General features: G+C 37.7%; 1 long non-coding RNA gene across 2 annotated transcripts; it reads left to right on the plus strand.

Moving 5' to 3' along the window:
• Positions 1–27,967, plus strand: LOC306805683. 2 transcript variants are annotated; one of them, XR_013775265.1, is made up of 3 exons: positions 1–35; positions 1,529–1,618; positions 2,647–2,745. It is a non-coding gene; the product is annotated as an uncharacterized lncRNA (long non-coding RNA). The 2 variants fall into 2 exon arrangements; XR_013775266.1 differs by lacking the exon at positions 2,647–2,745 and adding an exon at positions 27,943–27,967 and having other exon boundaries at positions 2–35.

The raw sequence follows: 27,967 nt of genomic DNA on the forward strand, positions 1-27,967 counted from the left end.
CATGAAAGCTCTTCAAGGTCAGCAGTGCCATACAGGTAATGATGAGCCTGGGGAAGGCTTATGTTAAATGTGTCCTCAGTGTTCAGGTTAATCTTTTCATTTGTGATTTTTTTTTTCCCTTAAATGGATACATGGACAGACATTACCTGTGTCACAAAAGTAATTTTTATGTCTTTAAATATGATGGTGGTCTATTTTTCAAATAAGAGGTTAATTTATGCATTAAAAACTGTGACATTCATTAACAATCCCTAACTTCATGCACTTTATTTAGGAAAATGTAAACTGTGGGTACTGCAAGGTTGTATAGATGTAAAAAAGTAAAGGGATAAATAGAAATAGGGCAGCTTATCTGCACTTTTACGTTTAATCCAAAATTGCATGTTATTTTATCTGACCCAAATAGGTGGAAACAATAAGTTAGTGAGTTGAACAGATTACCAGTGTCTTGAAAGTGGAGATCAGTTTAGATACTGCTGGGCTGAGCCCTGTAGTCCTTATCTGATCTTGTGAGCTCTGCCTGCTACCTTCACTTTCCATTTATTTTAGTGAGGTGTTGATTTTCATTAGCATGAGTAGCATTTGGTGTTATTTTGTGAGGATTTGCAAGGGTCATTGTTTGCCAAAACACTTTAAGCTATTAGGAAATCATGTGTTGTTATTTCCTCTGAGACTCTGGAGTCTTAAACAGAAATCCAACTTGTTTCTTAGGAATTCCTTATTATAAGAATCCAGCTGTCATATATTTCCCTGTGCTTCAAACTGAAAAAGATAAAATAGTTTTTTTTGGAAAATACTTTCAGCCTGTTTTTTATAGCAATAATATTTTTGCATTTGTTTGTGTGTGACTGTCTAAATGTCTTGTCTAATAACTTTCAAACCCACTGACCGATGTCAACCAAATTTGAGAGAAGGAAAGTAGTCTCAAGGACAATTGAGTTTTCAGTAGCTTTGGAAAAATAGACCCCATAAGCATTTTGACTGAAGGAAAGACAGCAGTGAAAGTTCACATTTTGTGAGAGGTTATAAATTCCCATACCAGAAGAAAAGCTCAAATTAGAGCTTAAATCATGAGATACAAATCCACAGAAAACCAAGCTGCACTTATTTCAGGCTTCATTGTTTCACTTTTGTTTTTAATAACATCTTATGGGATTTAGAGATCAAAAAATTTTAATCTTTTGTATTTGTCATTATTTGCACTGTTTATTTAGTTTTCACTGTCCAAATTTATTGAAATGAGATTATTTTTCTCTTTTCATATTTTGTCAACATAAAATGAAGCATCAGTTTAAGGGAGGTGCAAATGGTTGTGTTTGCTGTTTAATTACTAATCTCTGTCTGTTGTGTGCTTTAACAACATTATTCCACAATTTGTTCTTTTTTAATACAACTATGTCATAATCTTTCTTTGAAAATGGATTTGAAGAATCTGCAACCAGTGAGCTGTGGAAGGTACTCCCCTTGTTGCCTCTGGGTCTTTGAATTAGACATGAAGAAATAATTCTGTGCTGTTTGTTTGCTACAGGCATCTTGCTTCCCCTAAACATGGGATGGGATTTGACATCAGTGCAGTTTCCCCTGCTGATATTGTGATTAAACTCCCAGATTTGAGCAGGTATTTGAACCTGCCAAACAAACCCTTCACCTTTTCTAGTCCTCTCCAACCACAGGGCAATTCATGCCCACTTCCCTGCAACACCTTTCCTGTGCTGAGGAGGGAAGGACCCTGGAGAGAAGACACAGGAACCTGTGGTAATGTGCATTTTCTGTGATTGCTCAGATTGGTAAAAAAAATACCAGTCTATGCTATTTTTTTCTAAAATTTCCTCCACATGTTAGATCCTGTCAAGAAGGTAAGGGAGACTGTGAATTCCTGCTTTCTCCTGTATTTCTTCTGTCAGGATGAGCTGTGCAAAAGTGAGCACTCTGTCAGTGGTGTGCATACTGACAGTATCATTGTAGGTGGAGACTGTGCTCTCTGAACAGTGCTTATAATTGTGCTCAAAATTAAACCTGATAAATTATCCTGAAAGGTTACTGTGTAATTATATATTCCAAGCTGTTTTTTAAAAAAGTGTTTTGCACTTGGCACAAGCATTTGTTCAAAGTGAGTAGGAACTGAGAGCAAACAAGCAAAGACTTCAGGGTCTTGGAGTAACTTGCATGTCTGTCATCTAAGTGACTACCATGTCACACATCTGCTTTGTGATATGTCACTGCCTTTCTTAACATGCCACATCCTAAGCAGTGTGCTGAGTGACAGCATGTCACTCACCTCACTGTCATGCACAGTCTTGTAGTACTGAAACCTTCTCAGGCAATGGAAAAAAAAATTGAAATTTGCTCCATGTTTTCACAGCGAGTGCTGAAAGAGGAGGGAGAAAACTGAATTAAGGGAAAAATGAGAATAGACTCCCACTTATTGTTTGCTTTCTGTTACCAGTTAATTCTAGTCCAGTGAGCATATATTTTGTACCTGTTTGGTACCATATTCCACCCATTGTCCTTTGGAAAGAGGCTGCCTGTATTGGAGGCACTCAGGAGCTGGGCATGTTATAAATGTAAGTCAGGATTCTGACAGATTAGCTCTGACAGATTTAGATGCAGTGATAGAATGCTCACACTTTACACCTTGCTTCTCAGCTGGAAGTAACCACCTGAAGAACCAAGGCACCAGAATGGGTGTGTGATCTAGCTTGTAGGCCAGTGGCAGGCTGGCTGAAGCTGCTCATGAAGGGAACAAGGGTCCCATTTTGTAGTACTGGGATGGAGATGGGTGGAGAAACAACACATAAACACCTGAGAGAAATGTAACTCTTCTGGTGAGTGTGCCAGGGGATCTGATGGAGGATGTGGGAAAGCCAAGATGCTCAGCACCTTTTGTCCTCTCTTTTCTGATAAGGCCTGCCTTCAGAAATATTGAGTCAGCTGCTGCTTAACCCCCTTAGTGCAGTGGACAAAGCTCCTGTGGAGCTTTGCAGCAGGGACAAGGCTGGGAGGAGCCCTGGATACACCAGGTACAGAGAGACCTGGAGAGGAGCTCACAGGAGTCTCATGGAGTTCAACAAAGAGCAAAGTGCTGCACCTGGGAGCAGTAATCTTGTGTGGCAGGGGCTGCAGGGAGCACAGACAGCTGAAAAGAACTGCAGTGGAACATCTTGGTGTCCTGGTGGATGAGAACATTGCCACCAGGTCCAGGGACATGGGCTTTCCCCTCAGATCAGCATTGGTGAAACATATCTGGTTGTTGTGTCCAGTTCTGGGCTCCACAGGACCAGACGGGTGATAAGAGGAAATGGACAGCTGGAATATGGGACACTCCAGGTAAATGGAGGGAAAACATTTTACAGCAGAAATGATGAAACACAGGAACACATTTTCAACAGAACTTGTGGAGTCTCTTTCCATAGAGATAGACACTCAAAACCTGCTGCTCTGAGCAGCTTGCTATGGCTCATCCTGCTTTGACTGGAAGGTTGGACTAGACAATCTCCTCAAGAGGTGCCTGGTCTGAAAGTCTGTGATTCTAAAGCTCACACATCAGACTCCCCAGCCTCTAGACCTGTAGACAGTGCTTTAAAATTTCCTTGCTGAGTTGCTTTACTTTTGATTGTCAAGAGAATACAGCGTGCCAAATACACTACCAGGCTAGTGTTTGTTAAAGACTTGTACAACCTCGGGCTAATAAGGGTAACAAAAGTAGGCAGTGGTGCAAATCATGAGCTGGCAGTTTTACAAGGTGTCTACTGGAAAGAATTTCTTTACAGGTATTTCTTGAACATTGTCTTGGAATTCTGTGAGGTTAGTTTCCTTTCTTCTTATGCCTTTAGACAGATGTACAAACTGCTTTGAAACCAACCATACTGGAATTAATAGTTTCTTCAAGCCATTACAGACTTGATATTTTTTTTTTTCTGACATTTCTTCTCTTAGAGACCTTTTTAAAAGATTTAACTTTGAAGCCTTTGTCCCTTTGAATGTTATTGTCTTCAGCAGCAATTTGTAACTCCCAGCATTCCCTTTCTACTGCAAATATGAATGTAAGTCTCTACATTATTCATTCTTTCTAAAGTGAGAAGAGAGAGTTGTAAACTGCTGAATTACAACCTGCAGTTGCCAAGAGGCAGGAACAACTTAAGAGCAATTTAATTGTAGATGTTTTCCTCCTTTCCCCTTTAACTCTTTCCTCAGGGAAGGATAAACACTACAGACAGTTGAATAGTAAAGGAGCTGTTCTGGAGACAGAGGCAAGCAGGGATAGAGAAGGTCAGAATGAACTTTGCAGCTAGGAGAACAAAAGAGAGATTATCAAACCATCTTTAGAAGGGCAAGTATTTGAAATTAGTACATTGAGTTACTCTGTGCAAGTTTGCTAATGTGATGGACTTTACTCATAAAAAAGAATTAAATTTCTGTTTGACATTGGGAAGGAGTTAAAATTGTTGCATAATTGTTAGAGGGTGAGATGCCATCAGTGCCCTACACTAGCCCAGACAGCTGAAGACAGAATTTTGTGAAGGAAGCAGATCTGAGGTAAAGGTGAAAATGAAGCTAACAGGGGGCCATTACATAATCAAAGCATATGGTCTCAGGCCAGTTGATGATGTCATAGTTACACTTTTACTGATATTTATTCTTATCTGAGAATGTCATCATGAAAAGCAAGTGCTATTCTGGAACAGCCTAAAGATTGTGCTGAATAGGTGCTCCTCTTCTTACATGCTTTTTAAAATCCATTCCATTATTTGTTTATGACCATGGTGGTCCCTCACCATAGTTTCCACAATAACAATGTGGATGCAACCTGCCTCCTAACAGTGAATCTCTACAAGATGTCATCTCCAAAAACTTCTGTCATCTGAAGAACTGTAGGGCAGATTACATCCACAGTCCACAGCAGCAACACTGCAATCCTGAGCTGCACATGCTGCAACTGCAGTGCCTGACAGCAGGGTGAGCTGTTCCTGTTGACTGAAAATATTCCACTTTTTATTTAGAGTGAGGAGTGGTTGAAAGGGGCTGAGAGAAACACTTATTTTACTGTCTTCCATAAGCTTCATGTTAAAAGCAGTGGCAAACTGCAACCTTTTTACCTGGGTATCCACTACTGGAGAGGGAAAAGCCTTGAAGCCAAAAGCTTTTGCAAAAGGCATGAATAATATTAATGCTATTACCATGGTTGAAATAGAAGTGGGCATATTCTTCTGTTGTTGGCTTTGTGAGAATGCCTTATTTTCTACTCCCAACAGGAACACTGTGTACTGCCAGCTAAGGGTGACCTTTTTTTGTGCACACATTACATGCTGTATCTATGAAGTGCACGGGCATTTTTGCATGGCATTGCATACTGTATTTGTGCAGTTCCTGAATGTAGCTGAAAGGAGGATGTTTACAAAGAAGATATAATGTAGGCATCTGCAAAAAGATTTTTCTTTGGTCCTCTGCCTGAAGTGGAGGTCTACAAACCTGCCAATATATTAATTCTTTTAATTTAGTGTATAAGTTCTTTTTTCCAAGTCTTTCTGTATGATTTAGGTTCTCCTTCTCTTACTGGCTCAAGTGAGCAGTTTTCTTTTGTGCAGGGACCCTGTGTAAGCACATCATTTCCTACAAGACAGATTGCAGATGTGCCATGCTACAGCAATTATGTTGTTGGGGCTAAACAAACTACCTCCAAAATCCACATCTTGAGTTTCCAAAAATCACGTATATAGGTGATTGAATATTTATTGACCACGCAGACTATCTTTTTGAAGTGCCAGCTATATTTTAAAACAAGCACAATTTTAATCTGAAACAATACTACATAACAGTTCTGTTCATAACAGCCTAGTCAGAATTTTCTGATCCCTCTCTGCATGCATCACTTTCATTCTGGGATATAAATAAATGTACTCTGAAGGAAAAGCACTTCCTATTGATGGCTAAGACTATGCCATTGCTTGGGAAAGAATATTATTGCCTTAATTTTTTCCCCAAATGGTATTACACTTCACCTCCCTTCCTCTTGTTCTGTGTTTATTTATCTTTAGAGAAGTTCTCCCTATCCTGAGGGATCTGAGTAGCCTAACTTGCCTTTCTTTTCATTTCTTTTAATGTCCCTATTTCATGTCTGCATAAGGAGGAATAAAGCTCTCAAAACTTTTGCTAGAATAACAGCATTTAAAATATTCAAGTAGTATTTGAAACCCAAGTGCTGCCATCACGATGAGGGGAGGGAGAGGAGTGGTGGATCTCTCTGCATGTGCCCTATTAGCCTGGGGACAATGTTACTTGAAAGCACTTTCCTCTAATGGTAAGTTGAAGACAAAAATTGTTTTTAAGAGGAGAGTTGCTTGGTGATAACCTACAGTTTTATGGAGCAATTGGTGAAGAAATACATGTATGAGGCTGAAATAATTTGTCTCACAATGCGAAAGAACACAGCTTAAAGTCCTTTGAGCAATATACTGTCACTATGGGCAGGGCAGTGACCTTTACTCATAATATGTACACCTGGTATAAATCAGGATTATTTGGGTTGATGAGCAAGGAAGAGAGAAGAGCCTCAGTTGTCTCTCAGATTTTGGGACCAGATAAGGCTCAAATTTTATTCATGTTTTTTTTACATTAATCACTGAAATCAGTGGTGCAAGATTGATAATAAGCTAGTAAGCTTGTGTTCAATTACAAATATTTCAATATTAAAATTTCTAAAAGACAGCAAGCATTCTACAATATGTGTTTTAAAATTATTTTTTCATCTGGCCACTCTTGGGCTATTAAAATTCACTTAACTTTGAAATTCTTGAGTAAACACAATTTTTCAGATGGTTCATTTAGTCTCTGTTTTTTCAGAATACTGTTCTGTGATCTTTCTTTACAGCCGGACACACCAGGCAGATCTTTGTGATGAATTTGTAGCACATATAATACCAAACATGAGAACAAGTGAGCATCAAAATGCATTCCTCTGAGTTAGCCTATGAAAATATTAGAACTAATTGCACACAAGCAGTCTTTTCATAAGCATCTTTAGTGATGCTACATTATGAAACTAAAATTCTGATTAAGGCTTCCCCTTCAGAGGGAGGGATTTTGTGTAATGGCTGCATCTTAAACCTGCAGGGATCTAAATATGGGGAGCTATTCACCTATCAGATATTTTAAGATAAGTATGTGTATAAATGTAAAGGACACAGATTCTTAAAATAAATTTAGAACATTTCTTTTGATTTATTTCTTATAACAACCAGAACCTGATCTTAAAATGAAGACATATTTCAGGAAATAATTCCCCTCCCTTAACTTTTGTTTTTCTGGGTAAAACGTTGTTATTTGTGGTGTTTATATAATTATATTCCAGTGTAATTCAAGTATGTAATGACATTTCTTAAATGAAAGCATTTAAATAACTCAGGAAATTGTTTTACTGTTCTGTTTCCTGACTTAAAACCCATTTTGTCATGTTTGTTTTATTGCTCAATCTGTCTGAGCTCATCTAGGTATGTTCTACCCCATACAGAGTAAAATGAAATATTTATTAGCTGGCCATCTCATATATGTTTATATAAAAATATACATGTTATTCTAAAACCATTCATCTACATGTACATATCTGCATACAATTATTATTTTCACTCCTTACTCAATTTTAGTTTATATAAAAAAAGCCAGAAATATCCCTCACTTAAAACCAGAATTTGACTAGACTATAATAAAAAAAAGAGTGATCTTAAATGGCAGAGTATTAAATAATAAATCTATTGGTTATCAAATATATTTTAAAAATAAATCACTTTCATTTTTCATGTAGTATCAATCAATTGTAAGAAATATAAAGTTTTTCTTTGTATTTGGCAATACAGTTAAATCACATTTCTCACATGTATAACCCAAAAGGATGCTTTGTTTTGTTCAATGAAATAGAATAGTTTGGTACAAAAATGATATTTTTCTGCAAAGAAGGGGAAAATTTACCAGACTTGCAGGAGAGTTGAATCGTCTTTTACCCTAAAGACCCTTCTGTGAGACAAGTGATAGGTTAACCTGTCTCATTTTTATCCAGAGCTTTTTTAATTTAGTGGATAAGATTAAAGAGCAAGCTGAATACCACAGGTGTAGCTTGGGTTTTTAATCTGCTTGACTCAAGTTAATCTAGTTCCTGAATGGGGCTACTAATAATAGAGTTCCCAGAGTAAAACAGGAAACCTAAATACTGCGATGCCTTTATTCAGCTTTGAATAAATCAGAGGAGCATAAAATATACTGAAACAGATTAAATTTGATTCCTGCAGGAATGCAAGTTTTAGAAGTTGTAGTAGAGATGGAGGGAAGCTCAGCAGTGGGGATGAGGCAGTGCCCAGGGCAGGCAGACCCTGCTGGGGTGTGACAGTGCCAGAGAAACCCCCTGGGCACTTGGCCTGAATAAACAGCTTAGTGACAGCCCTGCTCCTGGTTTTCATGCAAAGAACAGACACCAGTGAGATTATGGTACTTATTTCTGTGTTGTCCTGCGCTGGAAAATATGTCTCTGTGCTCCAGGACAAAAATGGAAGGAGAGGCAGAAAAATATTCTGAAATAATTGCTGGTGTATAAGCAGTGTCTAATTTGGCACTACAATGTAAATTCTTGGGTGTCTTTCTTTCTAAAGGCACTTTAAATTTTTATATATTCTAAGCCAAATTCTTTAGCCCTTAGGTGAGCAGAACTCCTGCTGTTCATGCTGAGAGGTCTGCTCAGCTAAGGAGCACAAAAGCTTCATCCTGTGTTACACTGATGGCTTTGGTATTTCTGCAAGTTTCAGATTATGTTTTTGTGAGCTGAGCAGTCACAAACCCCTGCCTGTGTCACCCAGTTGCTGGCATGGCACGGTAAAGGCAGCAGAGAAACCCAGCTGCACCCACCTGTGGATGGGGATCAGCTAGCAGCACCCTGGTGGGGGCTGGAGAGAGAGCAGGAAAGTGATGGGAGAGAATAAAGGTGTTGTGTTGGTACCAACAATTGCAGGATGCAGTTCAGAGGAGCAATGGGTTTTGTGCGAGCCTTTTCTTGCCAGAAAGGAACACTAGAATGTTAATTTCTCCCCACTCCCAGTTTGGTCTGGGAAGCAGCAGGGCTGCAAGCATTGCCTGGAAGGAGCTCTGGGCATCCCTGAATTCGTGGGAAGGGGAGGCAGTGCAGGCACTCACAGGGACTGGTGCAAGGCTGGTGCATCAGCCCTGGCCACACAGGCTCCACCTGAAGAGCTTCTACTGTCCCCAGAGCTAAGGGTGTGAAGTGCTGATTCTCTGGGTGATTCCAAGTTTTCCCTGCATCTTAAACTTCAGAAGGAAATGTGAACCTAATCTGTTTTTCTTCATTGGAACAAGCTGTATTTCCTAGACGTCGGCTCTAAATTTGGCAAAATAAATCCACTGGATATGACTGTGACTGTGATAGCTCAGCTTCATTTTATATACCATCATTATCCTATTCAGGGAGCCTGAGCAACTTGAATTTTTAGTATTTGGCTCAGCAGTCAATATATACTTTCATGTTTTAGTCAATACTCATTCATATGTATCTCAATATACAGTCCTTTTTTTCAGTCTTCAAGTTAAGAAACTAACATGTTCTTTTAACAGTGTTATTTACAGAACTTCTTTTATGAAAATTTCACAATCTGAGCAACTGCTACAGCTCGTTGTAGCAGTGAAGGGCTAAGGCACTAACAGAAACTCAAGTGTTTCTCTAATTTATTGAAGAAGATAACAGTAAGTGTTTGAGAATCAATGTAAATACACATCTTTAATAAAATTACATGTGTAAGTATCTCATGGACTCCTAGTTTCCCTGGGTACTTGCTTTGTGGTGAAGAGTAATTACTTAAGTTAAAAAGGTGGAGTATGTGTTAATGACTTCGTGTGCTGTGGTTAAACCATCCTGCTTATTTGATGTTTAGATAATTTTCATCAAATAAAGAAAATATTCCAATCCTCTGCTTAGCAGTTTATGAGTGCAAAATGTGAAGTAGTTTTTAGTTTTCCATAACTTAATTCTCTTCTTAATATTCAAGAAATAGAAGTTCTACCACAACTATGCACTTGGCAGGTATTTGTTACAATTACCAGTCCTTTTGTTGGAAGGTACTGGAAAAGAAAAACCTCAAGATTTTGAACAGAAATAGCCATACATGTAGGTGTACCATTATCTGACAAACAGAGCATGTAATTTTAGCATTATAGCTACTTTTTCTGTATAATTTTTCAACCTCTAAACTGGGCTGGCCTATAGTTAGTACTTGGAATTTGTGACCTTTGAAGCATGAGCAATGTCTTACATTTGATTGCTTGATTTGTTTGTAGTTAACAGGATTTTATTTGGGGTAGTTCCAGACCTTAAATTAAAAGCTACAAAATCAGTAGCTCTGGGTATGGTTGTCATTAATATTCGACTTAAAAGTTTTCTTTTTTTCTAGAGTGGAACTATGGCACAATGAGAAATTGGGATGATGATTCTTTAGCTACCTCTGTAACCTACACACTTGATTTCTCTGCCATTTTCAAATTGTTGTGATGTGGGGATTGCTAATGGTTAAATTATAAAAAAAAAAAGCCCAAACCTGTAATCACTGTCATTTTCTAAAAGAACAAGATTTACTTTCCATTTACTTGCCTTCATTTTATGAGACTGTATTCTGCACAGATGAATCCTATTTTCAGAATTGTGATCTTCCTGCAAGAAAATCTAATACAAGAGAGCAACATCAAACTGACAGGAAGATTGAATGGGTAATATATGCCCTCTTCTTTTTAATGTGGGGTGTCTTTAAGATACTGTGGCCTGTGGTCTACAACTTTGACCCACATCTTTCTTTTTAGTTAACCTCCATCAAGTATTTAATATAGCTTCACATGTTTGTCATGTGAATCTGTAATTAATGCTAGTCTATTCCCCATGTTACTACGCTCACTGAAAATGATATAGAAGGAAGGGCACTTAGATCTACAGAGAATTAATTAGCATGTAATTTTCAGCATATCATCTAGTGTTAATTAGCAGTTAAACCATCTTCTAGTGCACGACCTGCTGATTTAAATACAGCATTCTGTTACAGTGGCCCTGGGGGATAATGTCTTGAAAGGGTATTCTTGTGAAAATGGAAATCCCTGTTTGTCTCTCTTTGTGCCTTAACATCAGATCTTGTCAGCCCTTTTTGCCACACAAAAGACCCTTTACTTAAGTGATCAGCAAGCAGCAATTTTGATATTAATCAGTAAAGATAATGATAGATTTAAGCTTGCCAAATGAATGTGCTGACTGATGGAGGTGTGATAATTCCGTTGTTAGAGGAGGGTCACATCCTCCCTGATGGATCTGTAACTGCAGTAACTTCAGTTTTGCTATCCTTTCTTTAAACACGTAAAATTCTACCATGAGCAACTGGTATAGTTGAGCCATTCAGGAACTCTCTCTCTTTACATAGCTGTAGTGTATAACTTATATTTCTTGTGAAAAAACCAAGTGCTATATTATATTTTAACTATCTGGCTTAATCTGCTTATGTTTTGCTATTACTCTTTTCTTAAGTTGTGAGTGATCCTTTAAGTTTTTTATTTCATCAGTGTAAAAATATCTAAAGCTCTATTTTATTGAGCACTTCCATCACCCTGAATACCTCTATTATACTGCTTTTGAGGTCTTATTTTTCTATGCAATCCAATTCCCTTGACCTCAGAAGAGTATTTATTCCTGGTATCCCTGCTTTATATTATAAAGGCTTTACCCTGGTGTGTTATCAAAGCTGTTGCTGTGAAGTGGTGAGTTTTAGTACTGTGAAATTGAACTCTTTCATGGTGATAGAGAGCAACTGACCCTAGTTCTTCAACTAGTTGATGATGGATTAGGAGATGAAACTAAGTGAGAAGTTTCTTGTGCTCCTTCTTGTACTGCTGGTGTTTTTTGGTTGGTTGTTCTGTTTTGTTTTGTTTTAATGTGTGTGTGTGGTTTTTTTGTTTTGTTGTTTGTTTGTATTCTTTTTTCTTAATATTTCCAAGGTCAAGTGTTACAGTGCAGGATGTTATTAGACTGAAAAGAAAATAGTTTCTTGAATAGAAGAGATGATTTATCCAGAAAATGTCCAACTGTAGAGTTTCCAGAATGAGAAGTCTCTAAATTATCTGGAAAGCAATCCCCTCAGTTGTCACCAGAATTGTGCAGGTTCCTTTGATAGAAGTTATCAGATGGGCTATACATGACTGACATCTAGTATATGTTTTAAGAGGCAGATGTCTCAGATGGTTGCAATGAAATTTCTGCCCAAATCAAAGAAGGATTATAAATCTGTTAATTGCCATTGTGAAGTGCTTATGAGGGCCAGTTAGTTTTGGATTAAGTGGTAAATAACTTAGTGAACTCTTCAAATCAAAAATTTATTCTTCTTAGCAAGTTATTTTATTGTCCAAGAGCTGATCTCAAATTCATCAATATATTCATTGTTTAGTTCCCAAAAGACAGTCACTATGGATTCATGAAGAATTAAGTACTGATAGCTAAATATTGCTTTTATTTGCTCTCCATGAGGAGGATTGAAACTGCATTTGACTGAATTAATTTCTGAACAAAGCTATATTAAACCTGCACACCTACTTTTGTGTTATAAAATCACTGCCTACTCAATCATACCAGTCTAAGCTAAAAGTTCAAGTGCTGATAATTCCCTAACCTGTGACATGTTCAAAGTCTTTTCCCCAACCATCCTAAAGCAGCACTGGCTGGTGCTAGTGGTTTACTGAGTACTGAAACTAAGCTCAGAGTGTGGAAACCATTTCCAAAACATTGTGTGGCTTGGTCCCTAAGCTGTTTCATGGAATGTTTCTGGCCTGGTGCTGAGCTCCCTTTAGCTGACATTGTTTGGGCCAGGAGGAGGCATCAAAAGGGGATTGTCTGTGCTGCACTGTCCTGTGGGACTGGGGCAGTGTTTAAGGTGAATTGGTGGGAGAGCAGTCTTGTGGTTCTTTGGTCATTTATATTTCCTCTGGCAGAATTTGGGACGTCACTGTTTTCAGGCATGGCAAAGGAACAGAGTTGTTTCTTTTCACTGTGATTATTAAATTTATCAAATTTTGAATATTTCAGATTCCTCGTTTGTAATTTTTCTTTTCTGATTACTGGAAAGGAAATTTTGGTAACAACATTACATACACAACCTTTAAAACACTTGTATGTGTATTTAAAGTACTTTAAATACTTCACAATTATTATGTTTTTAAGACAGTGGGAGGCAATGTCTGTGACGAAAAGATCATTCTTACTTTGATAAGTCTCTTTTTCAAAATCAGAGGTAGGGAGTACTTACTTGCATATCAGTAAATGAAAATATTAAATGATCAAGCCCAGCTATATTTTATATACAATGAAGTTACACCCATGTTAGAAGTTCCAGTATGTTCAAATAACCTGTGGTACTTCTTCCTCAGCCCAGAATTAGCTCTCATTGCCAGACCCTAATGGATTTGTTGAAATCTACTCTCATCATGACACCCATCCAAAAATAGTTTGGGCTGAGTCTTACTAAATTTGTTCCTTCATTTTGATTCTCACTTTTTTTCTCTGCAAAAATTTCCTGTAGCTACTTGTCTCATACAAAATAGCTGGTCTCTCTTTCCCTGGCATTCAGAGCCTATTACAAACCCTCTGATTGCAAAATCTTGAGTTCCCACTGTCAGCACTGTTTCAATTCCCAGTTTCTAGGTCACATTAAAATACTATGGTAGTAGCTTTTATTCATCTTTCCCTGTTTAAATATCTCATTTTATGGGCTCCTGGCATGGCATTCACACTGAAAAGTGTTACTGCTTGTATGAGTAAGTGGCACAAACAGACTTTGCAGAAGCCTGTAAGCCATAATTTGCTGAATGATGAAAAGGGAACATAGGGTAAGGTTGGTCCAATATGCTCTGTTTCTCACCAAAGGCTGGAGTGTTGAGAGGAAGAAAAGGAGATGGTTGCAAAGAAATCTTCTTTGTTGACTGCCTAATGATCCATAAATGTTTTGTTCACTAAAATTGAAGATTGTGGTTTTTAACACTTGGTGTTCCTTGTGTCAACAGGGGCTATGATGAATCCTCTTGGCCTAAATAGGAATGAGTTCAGATATTTGAGTAGACTGCTGTAGTAATTCTACTTCTTGTGCAAACTTTCTAATTAGTTCTTAAGGAGATGCCTATAACCAAACTAGAGCATTCAGAAAGAATTGGAATTTGGGTATTGCATGCAGGCTTACCAAGAATCAATAATTTCTAGCAAATTGTCGTGTAGCAGTCCTGTGAAGATGCAGCTTAAAATCTCGGACCATCTTCTAGTCTAATAAAAATCCCAATGTATGTTTAATTGCTTATTGGAGCAAATTTTTGATTATTGCTATATTTATGGTACTATAAAAGTAATTTATGATATTATAGAAAGATGAGGTAAATTCTGGAGAACATATGAAAATTAAAACTATTTTTTGATAAAACCTATACATATTTGTCTAATTGAACAATAGAATCTAGGCTTTTAAAAAGCACGCTTCCATATTTTTCTCTCCAGTAGAAAAAAAAAATTCCCTGTGTCAGAAGGTGCTATCTCAAATGTTTAGGCTGTGTGGAAGGATGCAAGAATGGAGCTGTGGGTCTTGAAACTCACTTCAAGATCAAACAACAGCAGCTGAGGCAAGCTGTGCCCCAGAGTCGCAGGGTAGGATTGGGACAAACCCTGCCAGGGATTTGTGGTTAGGATGGTTTTTAGGAGTCAAACACTGCTGTTGAGAGCAAGGCCTGCCATAATGAGCTTCCTTCCAAATCCAGGGCTGCTCTGCTGTTCTGGAGTGGATGAACACGGCTTCCCAAAATGGTCAATGTGCTCCCACTCTCCTCTCTACCAGAGAACAACAGCTCAGCAGCTGATTGACAAATGTAAAACTGCTAATCTTGATTTGAAGTCTGCACCTTTTAGGTTTGTTTGTGATATTTCTGGTTTAAATTGGGATTGGTGTGAGAAGCTGCATCTACAATGAAGAAGACACTTCTATTTCTGGTCTGTTTCACACAGACAGCCGGAAACGCTTCCGCTCGGATGGAAGCAGGTCACATTGCATCCCAAAACCATCAAAGTTACAGCTACAAATTCTCTAAAAACTCTCTAACAAGTCTGCTGACAGATACTCGAAGAAGGAGTATTGGAGACCAGCAGTAGAATGTTCATAATGGCCCTCATTGTACAAATCTTGATCAGGTGCAAATTCTACCAAACTTCATTACTGATGCTAGCAAATACTTTTAATTAATAAGTAGTCCAAATGCAATTCAAATTAAGATATCAAAATAAGGGAGGACGGAAAGCAGTGTCTTTCTTGGCCTCTCATAATATTCTCACCTGTTCCTACATCATTAATATATTACAGAAATGGCATATATTCCACTATACGAGACAGTCTTGTTTTTTCCTTAATTGCTCTTAACACCTGCAAATTATTCTTTGAATCTCAATTTACTGCAAGCAGATTTTGGATGTCTAGAGTGTCTGGAGCTGGTACTTGAACCTTAGAAGAAAATTTAGGCTGGAGCAAGTAAGATGATTGCCCACATTGCAGACAATGTCAGTAATAAGGAGCCAGTGAAAAAATGGTGTGTTTTGTTCTCTGGAAAATCCCTGGCTGAGAACAGAAACTGCTAACCTGCTGATGATACCCTCCAAAAACTAAAACACCATCCTAGAAGTGTTTGAAGTGATCTTCACATAGTTAAGAATATTTCTGAATTCAAATCCTTTAAAGAGTGATGTGCTCAGCTGTTCTAGTGTGAGTAGAACATTAGCTGCAATTTAGGTTCTGAGGAAGAAAATTATCTACTTTCTGTTCTCTCTGAAGGTGTCTTGGTTTCTTAATCACTTGGTGTTGGGAGCAGTGCTGTGTTCAATTAGTTCATTCAGTGCCTGTTATTAATCTGTTTTTCTCAGAGTAGTAATGCTATCACTCCACTTTGGTGCATGTGTGCTTGGAGTAAATGCACACTGAAGGCAATCAAAACTACATGTAAGTTTGTAGGGGCAAAATTTGGCATTCACAGTTGAAATGGTGACACAGCAATGACTGAATGTAATGAAGTGGGAAAAACTCTTTTTCCAGAAGACCTTAGATGAGGTTAGTGGCACTTAATACCATGGAGAATTGATTCTTTTTAGTAAGTCCCAGTCTATCAAGAGGCTGACAATCTGATTTAATCCCTGAGGGTCTGAAAATGAGGCTGGCCAGCTGTGGTTCATGGATCACCAATGGTCCATGGTGCTCCATCATTATAAAGGGACTAGGGAAGAATCCATTTATCTTCAGGCAACTATGCTTTTCTAGTTGTTTTAAGGACTTATAGAACCCTCAGAAATAATTCTTTTTCCTCTTGCCAATGGAAATAAAGATATCAAGCACTTGCCTGTCCTGTGCTGCAATGTCTTTCTTTTCTGCTACTTTTTTGCAGGAAATTTGACATTTTACTCTTCTGAAATGGAAAGAAGGGAAGTGAGGCTGCAAAGGCCAACCTTGAATCTCAAAATGACCAGGGAAGTTTGAAGTTGCTTCTAAGAGAGAGGATGATATGGGACTTGTAATCCTCAGCAGTCAGGAAAAAAGTAAATATTACAGTTTCATAGACATAACCAAGCACAGTGGAATTCATTATATCTTTTCTCCTTAGAACTGTCCCACTTTGATGCTGCAGTAGGATGGTCACACGAGGGAACACGTTGGCTTGTGGGTGAGAGCTTGAGAGCACTGCTGGCCAGGAAAGGAGATCTGCTCTAAGAAGTGGCCTGAATATGAAGTGGTCTAAGATCTTTTAAATACCATAAACTCCCCAGGGCATTAACACTGACTAGTGAAGAAGTCACTAAGTTATTACAGTTTCCAGTTGTGTTTTTTAAGTGTGTAACCTGATTCTCCTTACTCAACAATGAAATTTGATTCCTGAACTTTGGTCTTAACTTTGCTGATTGGGACTCAGATATTTCTCCCATGATTTCTAATAATGCTTTCTTTGGTCTTAAGAGATCTTAAATAAAATAATAATTAATTCAATACAGATTCTTTTTCTAAGCTCTTGCAGCTCTAATAAGAGGGTATTGCAAAACCTCTATGTTAAAATTTAAATAGCAGGAAAGAAAAAAGGCAGGCAGGAGGCAGTGAGAAAAAAAGCACAATGGAGGATAAAAAAAAAAAGGAGATAATGGTGTATAAGCTCTTTGTGGCAAGGAAGGATTCCTTGTGCAGAACAGCACACCAGTGGGCCTAATTAATGCCTGTTACTTGCCACTTAAGGCTTGCTCTGAAACTGTTGGTAAGAAGCAAAGAGAAAATGAGAGGAAGAAAGGAATTCTGGAAGGGAAATGCAGAAAACACAGCCCAACTACCTCCTTTGAGCTTCCTGCTTTAGACTATAGGAACTTATTGGAAGGAGGGACTCCTAAAGCTGCATGATGACAGTGGCTGTAAATTGGGGGTACAACAATGTTGGGATGGAGAAGGGGAGAATATCTATCTTTACCTTTTGTTGTGGGATTTGTCCCATGTGGGTTTATTATAGGGTGATTTAATTATAGGGTGATATAGTCTCATAATGAGTTTATTATAGGGTGATTTAAGCTGTGGGAGCTGGTAATAGGTTTCAAGAGGACATGTCAATGTCCAAGTGTTGCTGAGGCCAAGAAGGAAAATAGAATGGAAGTTGGTTTCTCTGGCTTGTGGAAGTACAGAATTGAAATAGAATAGGAAGTACCTGAAATAGAGAAGCTGTTCAGCTAAGCATTGTTTTAATGTAAAACTATCCAAGTTTTGGGGAAGTTTTGTTTTAAATGTGTTCTAAATGATTATTCAGATCTTAGCAATATTCATAATAATACAAATAACTTTTCTAGGCACTGTTTTATAGACAGATTTATTTTTACATGGTTGTTTATATGCTATCTGAATTGTTGCTGTGATACTATCTAGTATCACACTATCAAGTGTGAGAGAATAGTCTGATCTGTCTGAAAAATTGAGTTGATGTGTAAACTGTGTACATCAAGGCTGTTTATCTAGTGAGTGTCATGTCATATACACACAGAGAAAAAAAATTCAAAAATTGGCTTCTTTCTTGAAATAATAGCTAAACTAATCTTTTAAAACCACAAGTGATCCCTGTTCAAACTTACAGTTTTGTGGTGAGGGAGGTGTCCATTAGTGGCATCTGGGGAGGGCTCTGATGTTTCAGCACTTGTACATCATGCAGATCCTCCACAGAGACCCTTGGAGAAAGAGCTGCTGCTTTGGGAACTGCAGGAGGGATGAGCAGCAGTTCATGGGGTCTGCTCATGTTTCACCTGCTGGACTGGAACATGCCTTGTTAACCTTTGGCCTAAAGGTAATCCATGGCTAATACAAGTTTATTTATTTATTTGTGACTTTTTATTAGTCTCATTCACATGAAGACCTGTAGTTTTGCTCTGATTCAAATAAAATATGTAGTAGTAGTAGGGATATATTTTCCTTTGTTTTGACAGGACATAGGGATATGAGAGAATTGATTATATTCCATACTATGCATTTGGAGATAGAGCCAGTAATATGCTAGTTAGCAGTTTCACATAATCTCATTGACTTCAGTGGCTTTATCCTTTCCTTGCACTATAAATGAAAAAGGCTCAGTCCATTAACATTTAAATTGGAGATACAGATTCCTGATGCAAACTGTTTGCAATGACATTAATAGTGGGCACAGCCCATTAGTGTGTGCTCATATTAGCAACATCTTAATAATCATGGCAGAGCTTTTTTTAAAGTTATGGGAATTTCACTGCAGCATATAATTAAATGTGTATGGAATTTTTATTGGTTATAATTAAGATGCATGATCTTTGTTTATTATAGCATTAGAAAGTACTATAATAGCTCTGAAAAGCACTGCTTGTCATGTGGCATTGCTTAATTATGGAAAAATACTATAAGACTTCGGGTTGGGCTGATTAAAGCAATTAGCACAAAATTATAATTGGATGCTATTAAAATATGTAGAAATATTTACAAGACTCCTCATGACTATGGGAATTGGGCCTTAAATGTTTTTCTTCTTAAAATGTTTTTCCTGTTGCTATACAAGGAAAAAAATAGGACTCTATTAGCTACTTATTGGGCAATGTTACCAGGGTCTTATGTGCATGCATGTACTTAGAACCATTTTCAAATCCTTTAAAATACGAAATTGTGTGTTGATCTTATCCATAAAAAGATTTTCATCCCTATTCTTCTAACCAATACTAAGCCATGTAGAAATTGTTTCCTTCTTTTCTTAACAGATGTAAAGTTCATATTCCTGTACCTAGACTACACCTAGATACACCTAGATAAGGTTGTTTTCTCCTGTACCATTGTCTTCACTTGGGAAACACTGATTTTTACTTCAGTTTTTGGCACAATATTTATACTCACATTAATATTTTCCCCTTGCTTTTTACATGGGCAATTATGGGACATCTCTGTCCTCCTTTCTTGTGATGATGGTTTGGGTTCTGTGTGGATCTCAGATGTATTCATCATTTTAGGGTAGCTGAAACCAGCAACATCAGCAACTAAAATATGCAAATCCAGAGGGTGGAGGGAATAAGGTCTTAAATATTTTCAATTGAAATTATTCTGTCATCTTCTGGGTTTTGGATCTTTGGAACTGAATTGAAATTTCTCTGCACAGCCATACTAAAAAGCAACTCAAGTACTTAAAAATAGGAAATAAACTGTTATTGGCAGTACAGGGATAGCTGTTTCTCTGTGACCTGTTGTTTCTTGGAAACAGTTTGTTATTGTTTGCACAGTAATCTCTCTAGTTCCTTCTTTGACCTGCTGTTCCTGGGAAGTGGGGAGATGTGATGATAACAGGGGTCTGTAAGCAACAGGTAGTGGGGAAATGTCATTAGTTCTCATAAAAATGTACAGTTTTGGTCTCAAAATATTTTTCTGCTCCTGTACATTATGTACTGAAATATTTCAGTCCATTTTACTTTTTCCTAGAAGAAACTCCAAGACATTTCTGCCTCAGTTTCAGTCCCTAAAACTATCCTGAAATATATTATGTCTTTCTTCAGTGTTCCATGTCAGTGCCTTGATTGTCTCTGTACGTATACCTTTTTCCTACTAATTTTCTGTTCTCCTCTTGAAATTGGGGGGTCTGGATTTTCACCACAAACAGGGGCCAGCCATCTCCATATGCTACACAAACAATTTAATCTGAGTGCAGCTTAGTGGTTCTGGTGAGTTGTTGCAGATGTTTTTGTTTGTTTGTTTTATTTTAAATAATATAAATCCAAATCATGAGTTTAACCAAAATTCTTTCTGTGTTGGCACATCATAAAGGAGTGTACAGGTTATGTAGATGTCATCATTTGTTATCATTTATTGTCATTTATTAATGACAAGTAACACATGGGTGGTCCCAACGATTACACTTCTGTTTAGACTGTTAGGATGCTGACAACTAAATATTTCCTTTTTCTGCTTGAAAAATCTTAACTGATAGTATAAATTCTTTCAAAGGAGGTACTCTATTCACCAGAGCTCTAGTGAGAAACTGGTCAATGCACCTATATTTGTACTTTGGTGTAGAAATTTTAACTTTTCTTCAGACACTGGCTTGATTTCTTTCTTTCATTTTGTCAGAAGTTTGGACTACTACATTTTTAATTAAATAGAATAAAATTTAAAAAAAATACAGCTATTGTTACAGCTGATAATGAAATAGAGTTTCTTTTGCGTGTCGACAAGAATGCTGTAATGAAATTTTGCTTTGTAGCTACAGCAGTTATGTGCTGTAATCTCTAGACACTCCTCTCCCTTATTCATAGATGAGTTGTTTAAATTAATGTACAATAGGCCCTGATCAGATTTTAGGATGAAGTACAAAACATCTGAGACAAATTATGTTCAGCCATCTAATTTTCTAAATTAACTTTTTGATTCTTACATTCAGTGGAAAATCTGTCAAGACATGAAAACTTGTCTCCTTTTGCCTGTCTCAGATGTTCAGGTTTTAGTCCCAAATACAATAATTAGTGGTATCACAATGAGAACAGAATTTGGTGACCACTGTTATTTCATGATTTCAGGAGCTCTGTCTCACTGGGAGTGCTTTGAATTTTTCACTCAACTTAGCAACATACTCTTTGATACACTTTTCATTATTAAGCTAATAGGGAGGCTCATGGAGGACTTTAAAATGGATTCAAGTGTGAAATCAGTAGGTAATATACATAATGAGGCCATTGCTACAGCTGTGCTGCTTGGTAGAAATAAGCTACAAAGAAATTTGAAATTGGCTTTGGCTTGAGTTAGACCTGCACCTGTGAACAACAGAGATATTGGGAATATCAGACACACTGATAATTCTTAATCAGCTAAAGTTATCTATGGGTAAGTGACCTTGCACAGCTGATTTGGGGGAAGTGAAAATAACCCTCCTCTTCTTTCCTTGTTTTTCATGAGCAAAATAGCAACAAAACCTCCTCTGTGTATTTGTCTCATCTATCTCCTCTTGGGTTCTGACTATAAACATGGTTTCTCCTCTCCCTTACCAGTCTGAGGATTTCAGGCTTCCTTTCCTATCTAAATGATCACAAGGCTTCTCATGGTAATACAGTAATGTGGTAGGGATCTGTCTGAAAATACAGAGTGAGTCTCCTCTTGCAAACACCCCAGTGTTTTCAGATCTTGCTGTAGTTGTCAATCACTTGCTGGTATAACAAGGCAATTAAAATTAATTTTTCAAGTTCTCTAAATCTGTCTGTGCATTTCTATAATTAGGAAGCCATAAAACAGTGCCCAGCCTTGTGAAAAGATGGATGTTCTTGTGGGGAGAGAGCAGAGGGAGGAAATAAACGCTTATCTCTGTCACATGCTTTTCATGCCTTATAGCATGTCTCTGTAGGGATCTCATAACCACTTGTACCTGTAGGGATAATAGCCTTTCTCCTCTCCTCTTACCCATCCCATTGTTTTGGTTTGTGAACTCTTACTAGGAAAACACTGTTTTTTACAGTGTGTGTGTAATGAGATGATATCTGTATTGTTTCCTTCAAGCTGTGCTATAAATATTTCTGAGAATCCTCTGTCAAAATATTTTAAAAAACAAAAAAATAATGTTTTTAGGAAAACAATGCTCCCATGCTTCTGTTGTTGTTTTGGAATGGGTTTTTATAGTTGGTTTGTTGTTGTGGTTTCTTTTTTTTTTTGTAGCCCACAAAGAAAACACAGCCAGCATTTCCTGAAATAGCCTGTGGTTTTCCTCTCTGCATGAATTGCTGTATTGTATCTTGCAATTGTGATCTACCTTAAGAGTGAGACAAACTGAGAATCCACAGGAGCTGATCTTCAGCATTCCCATGAGGGGAAGCAGAGGGGCAAATGCTGATCCTGTCACTCTTGTGACCAGTGACAGGACTCAAGGAAATGGTGTGGAGCTGAGCTGGGGGAGGTTTAGGCTGGATATTAGGGAAATGTTCTTCACCCAGAGGATGGGTGGGCACTGGAACAGGCTCCCCAGGGAAATGGTCACAGCACTAAGGCTGCCAGAGTTCAAGAAGTGTGTTTGGAAATGTTCTTGGGCACAGGGTGGGATTGTTGGGGTGTCCTGTGCAGGAACAGAGGTTGGACTTGATGATCCTGATGAATCCCTTCCAAGCCAGCATACTTTATAATTCTTTGAATAAAGGGATCAAGACTAAGAACAACAGTTCTAGTGACCATACCTCAATTGTTTTCTGACCAGGAATTAAATGTTTCTAATCCTGGCTTCTTGAAGTGTTTCATTTTAATATGTTTTATTAGAAGTCTACAGGAACATTTGTGAAACAGGCAAATTGTTATTGAATTGCCATGCTGAATTTAAACAAGGGGTGACAGAAATTTCAAGAAGGACAAAAATTCAGATTTAGGTCCTGAGTTTTGTTGTCTTGTTTTTGTTTTGAGATGTTTTTCCAGCAGGTGCTGTTTGGTGTGCACCAGGCATGCACAGTGTGATGTTGTAGGAACACAGCTATACCAGGTCACACTTACAGACCTGCAGGACTAACACACATGTAATAAAGAGAATCTGTGCCTGAGGAAATGCAAGTGATTGTGCAGTTGTGAAAATCAACATTAGCCTGAATTTACTTCTTGCAAACAATCTGGGAGTAAAATAAAGTGTGATTTCTGTAGTGCTGCCTGAGATCATGCAAAAGACTTTGTGGTTCTGTATTTGTGCATAATGCAGGCTCATTCTCTCAGGGAAATGAAAGTACTGTGGCCTCTAAAGGACAGGAAGAAGCATCCTTAAGAATAAAGATGGAGAGAGATTTGAAGAGGGATGCTCAAAATTCTAACTAGCTTTTTTGGTTTTGGGGCATCTCACAGTGGAATATACAGTGAAGCCTAAGAGTTAGGAGACTAATCAGTCTTTTCTTGAGCCAGTGAGCTTTTTGTTTTACATTTGTTACTCCAGAAAAAACCCAAAATCTCTAAGCCTGCTTTCTGATGGAAGCAGATGAATTCAGGAAACTCTAATTCTGGAATATTAGCCAGAAATCAGGAAACCAGCTTTTAACAAAATACAGAAAAAATATATGCCTGAAACTTCAATAACTAAAAGTGGTTGGAGAAATCTGGAATTTGGACTCCCCTTACCTAGCACAAATTTTGACAATTGGCTACACAGAATTTTTAGTATTATTTTAAATGCCCTAAAATGTTTAATGAAATGGGTTTTTTTTTTTTACATTTTAAGGATAGGAACATTTCCCAACACTTTTGAACAGAAAGTTGCAATGGCAGAAATCCCCTAAGGAAGTCTGTTCCTGCTATGAGATCCTGGGCAGGGTGACTTGAATAAAATTGTGAATGCTTCAGGGCTCATCCAAACGGAGCAAACTCTGAACCTTGGAGATTCACACACCAGCAGTTGCTTTAATGTGAAACAGTTTGTGCAGCAAATGCAGAAAAAAATTATTGTCTATCAAAGATTTTTGCCCGTGCCCAGCTGTGGGACAATGCCTGGCAGTGGTGTGGGAGCAAGGCATGGGGTGGGATGCCTTCTCCTCTGATAAGGGGCACAGCCACTGCTGAGCAAAAAGAATAAGCCTGGACCACAAGTCATGACAGTTCAGAGCATCACAGGGTTTGAGCTAATTCCTAATTCTCTTTGTTCTTTTTTACCATAGGAGAAAAGGAGCCAGGACAGGCAGGTGATTACCTTTGGTTGTTGCTGCTGTACCACAGTTAGAAAAACAAATGTGGCTGATTTGTTTAATTTTGTCTTAACTGTCCCAAGACAGGTTAACCAGTGCAGTGTTCCCAGTGCTCACAGCTGCCCCAGCACACCTGCAGGGAGGCATCTGGCCTTGCCTTGGTGATTTCCACTGTTACTGAAAACCTCCTCATTGCCTTGGACCTCTGAAGGAGCAGCTCCATTTAGTTTTAACCCATTCTCCTTCTCCTTGGTAAAGATTAGATACAGAGGAAGGAGGAGATAGAAAAATTACTTTTTTAAAAAAAAAATTCAGCTCCAGATTCTGTCATATGTAATGCTTTCCTGATAGTTAGGCACTACATAGTCATTCCTGATATAGTAAAGTATCTTTTAATAGGAAAACTGAGGAAATAGCCTCTAATGATTCTTTGCAAGATGTTATTTTTACCTCTGCAATAACTGATTTGAGTCTCAGTGGTGGCCAACGGCCAAGAAAAGAGCAAGACAGTGCTTTCTAATAGAATGTGTGAATCTTCCTTACAATGTTAAAATAAGGAGCATTGGATAATTTCCTTCAGAGGCAGAAAAAACTGCTCTGCACGGGTGTACTGCTCGTGATCCCTCTGTGATGGCTCACCCAGGGTTATGGTGACTTGATATCCTGTTTGGTTTGTGTAGGCAAGTCCATGTTCTCGTGTCTCTCTTTTTTACACTTATGCAACCACTCTGCTCTGTCAGCTGTCGAGGCAGGAGCTGTGCTAGGACCTTATGCAAGGCATGCAGGCTGCTTTTCTCCTCTCCTGGGGAGAGACTTGTGAGTGAGCTCAAGCATGATCCCAAACCCCACCAGATCCTAACAGCTGTGGGGCAAATGTGACATCTGACCCTGCTGAGAGCATCATCTTGGCTCTTGCCCACACAGCTGATACTTTGCTGCACACATACATTGACCCCAACACTCCCCCCATTAAAATTTAGCTGAATAAAAAATATTTCTTTCAAGCTTTTGAAGTTAAGACTGTGCTTGATTTTGGCTGGTTTTCTGCTTTTTTTCTTCTGTATATCTTATGCTGCCTTTTTGTATAAAACTCTGTGTGTGCCTATATATGGAGCAAAACTGAAAGAGAAATTCCCAGAGTTGCTTTTCACTTTGGACTGTTTTTAAGAATTAAAAACCATAGTAGTCTGTCTTTTCCATGGAATAATTTTGAAATAAAAGTTGTCAGGGATTAAGTTGTAATAAAAATTCATAGTCTTTGTTTCTGTTTTGTTTGAAATCACTGAATTGGAGCTGCTGGCTTATTGAGTGAGAAGGGTGGGGGCTTCATACACTAGGACCTTGGATCTGGGACTGCACTAACTGAAAACTAAATTAACATAATAGACAATAAAGCCCAGGCTTTCATTTGGGATTATTCTGTGAGAGTTTTTGGAGGGTTTTTTTTGTGAAGAATTACAAGTGCGTAATATAAATAGTGGAAGTGAAGGGGAATTTTCAAACTTTCAATTTTCTAAAATTAAACAATTTAAGAATACTGTGCACTAAGAAGTCATATCCTAATATAAATGACTACTGCTTTTCATCAGGACTAATAAGTTTTGATTACCAATTTTATTGTAAATGTAGTGGGATTGTGTGCACCTGACAGGTTCACTTGGTTCATTGTAGCAATTGCAACATAAGTTAAAATATGACTAAATATTAGAATGGGGAATTCCATCTGTTCTGACCAACAACTGTTAAAAACAATATCAGATGTGTTACACAAAGCAGAGACACCTTTGTAGCAAACTTAAGGAATGCAGAGCTGCTTGTGTGATTTCCTTTACTGGGAATTTCTAGGCTTTGATGCCTCTGAGACAGGCCAGGTGCTAGTGGAGTGAATTAGACCTTGTACCTGCTGCTGTTCTGGTCTGATGAAGAAAATCTTTCCTGTGCTGGCACTCCCATGCTTTGGATTGTCCTGAGCTAAGCACTGTGCTATGAATTATTTCTTTTACCTGAGCATCATGATTATTTTTAAATTCAAGTCTGAACTAACAAAACACAGCGTTTTCCTGAAGAATTGCCTCTAGTGCAAATGGGCAGTATGAATACTTTTCCAGCTCTCTGATTTTGTATCTGTGCGTGGGGGGAAGAGAGAAATGTCATCATGGTTTAACTGAAGGATATGTGATTCATGTGCTGGTCTTAGGCTGAGTACCAGGAGGAGCTCCTAATGCCCTTCACTTTCTGTCAGAAACATTCTGGAATAGTTGGCTTTTCCAGTAATGAAGCTGGCCATGCTAATTATGAATTATTTGCTAATTATTTGAAGATTGTATGTTTTGGTTATCCTTAGTTCTGTGAAAGCTGGCTTGCAAATGGTTTTAGAAATGGGTTTTTGAGGAGAGTTTGTCCAAATCTGACAGAGGTTGTAATTCTAACACTTACCTTGTGAATTCAATGCGATGCCTTTGCCCTAGGCAAGATAACAAATTTTGAGCAAATTTGTCCCAGTGAGAATTTAATACTATTTCCATGAAGAAATGTCACTATTTTCAGTGTGAATCATACCTGTATTATTAACATGTGAAATAGCAGTTTTCAAACTTCACAAATATTTACATTTGTAAGCACGAGTGAAAATTCAGTGTAAAAAATTTTTATGGAAGTTTCAGATTTTTATAAAGCTGTGTGATTTCTCTTTTATTTCCCCCATTTCTACCTCAGTTTTGCCTTATTGATGATCCTTCCTTGCAACTTTTCTCTACATCTCTCTATATATCTTTTATTTTTTTTTTTTGGTCAATAAATTAATCCTAAATGCTGACACAAGAGATTTTAGTAGGCAGCTCATCCTATCAGTTGTTGACAGGATTTGCTGTTAGTGCAAGTCCCAGGTTAGGGTATAAACCAAGATCTGAGCTGCAAGCAGTGTGGGCTCAAATAAATAGACCTGACTAATTTTTACTCACCAGGGATTTGGCCCAAATATTTTGGCCATGATGAGGAAAACTAATGTTGGTTCTTAATTAGCCAAATGGGAGATATTTTGCATTTATCTTTGTGTTAATTCCGAGTTCAGTATATTTTATATCAATCTTAAAAGTAATAAACTACTTTTAATCCTATGACCCAACAGTAATATAGTGGGATGGTTATTAATTGCTCAGAAACATTTTATTTAAAGATAAATAACCTTTGTACTGGAAATGAAATTTTAAATTGTTTAATTTTATGCTGATATGCCAAAAGCAGTACTGTATACAGGTATCTTTATTGTCAGTTTTGCCATTTATAACATATTAGCAGGGAATTTGAATATACCCCATAAATAATAAAAAGTAGTGAAATAAAATGGTGAATCCTGACAAAAGAAACATATTTAATAATGAATTTAATTTGTGAGTGATGTGTACCTGTTATTTCCATCCATGCAATAAGAATTCTCAAAGGCTCTCATCTGTTCCATACTTTTTTCCCTAGTTCCTGTACATTATTCCCAGTATTTCTATGTTCTAGTGCATTTGCCTCCCACTTCTTCCCTGGAAGGTTTTAATCTTTCCCAGTGCTTCTCTTTCATATAAGGCATTTACATGCTAATTTTCATTTTCCTTGATTTCTTAAAATGCTTTTTTAAAAATCTATATTTTTATGTAGCAATGACATTCTGAAATTGTCAATACTTTTTTTTTTGGTAAAATGCCTTGTAGGAAGCAAAGAAAGCAATAAAACTCC

Source organism: Erithacus rubecula (assembly GCF_903797595.1).
Source record: "Erithacus rubecula genome assembly, chromosome: 10".
Classification (NCBI taxonomy): domain Eukaryota; kingdom Metazoa; phylum Chordata; class Aves; order Passeriformes; family Muscicapidae; genus Erithacus; species Erithacus rubecula.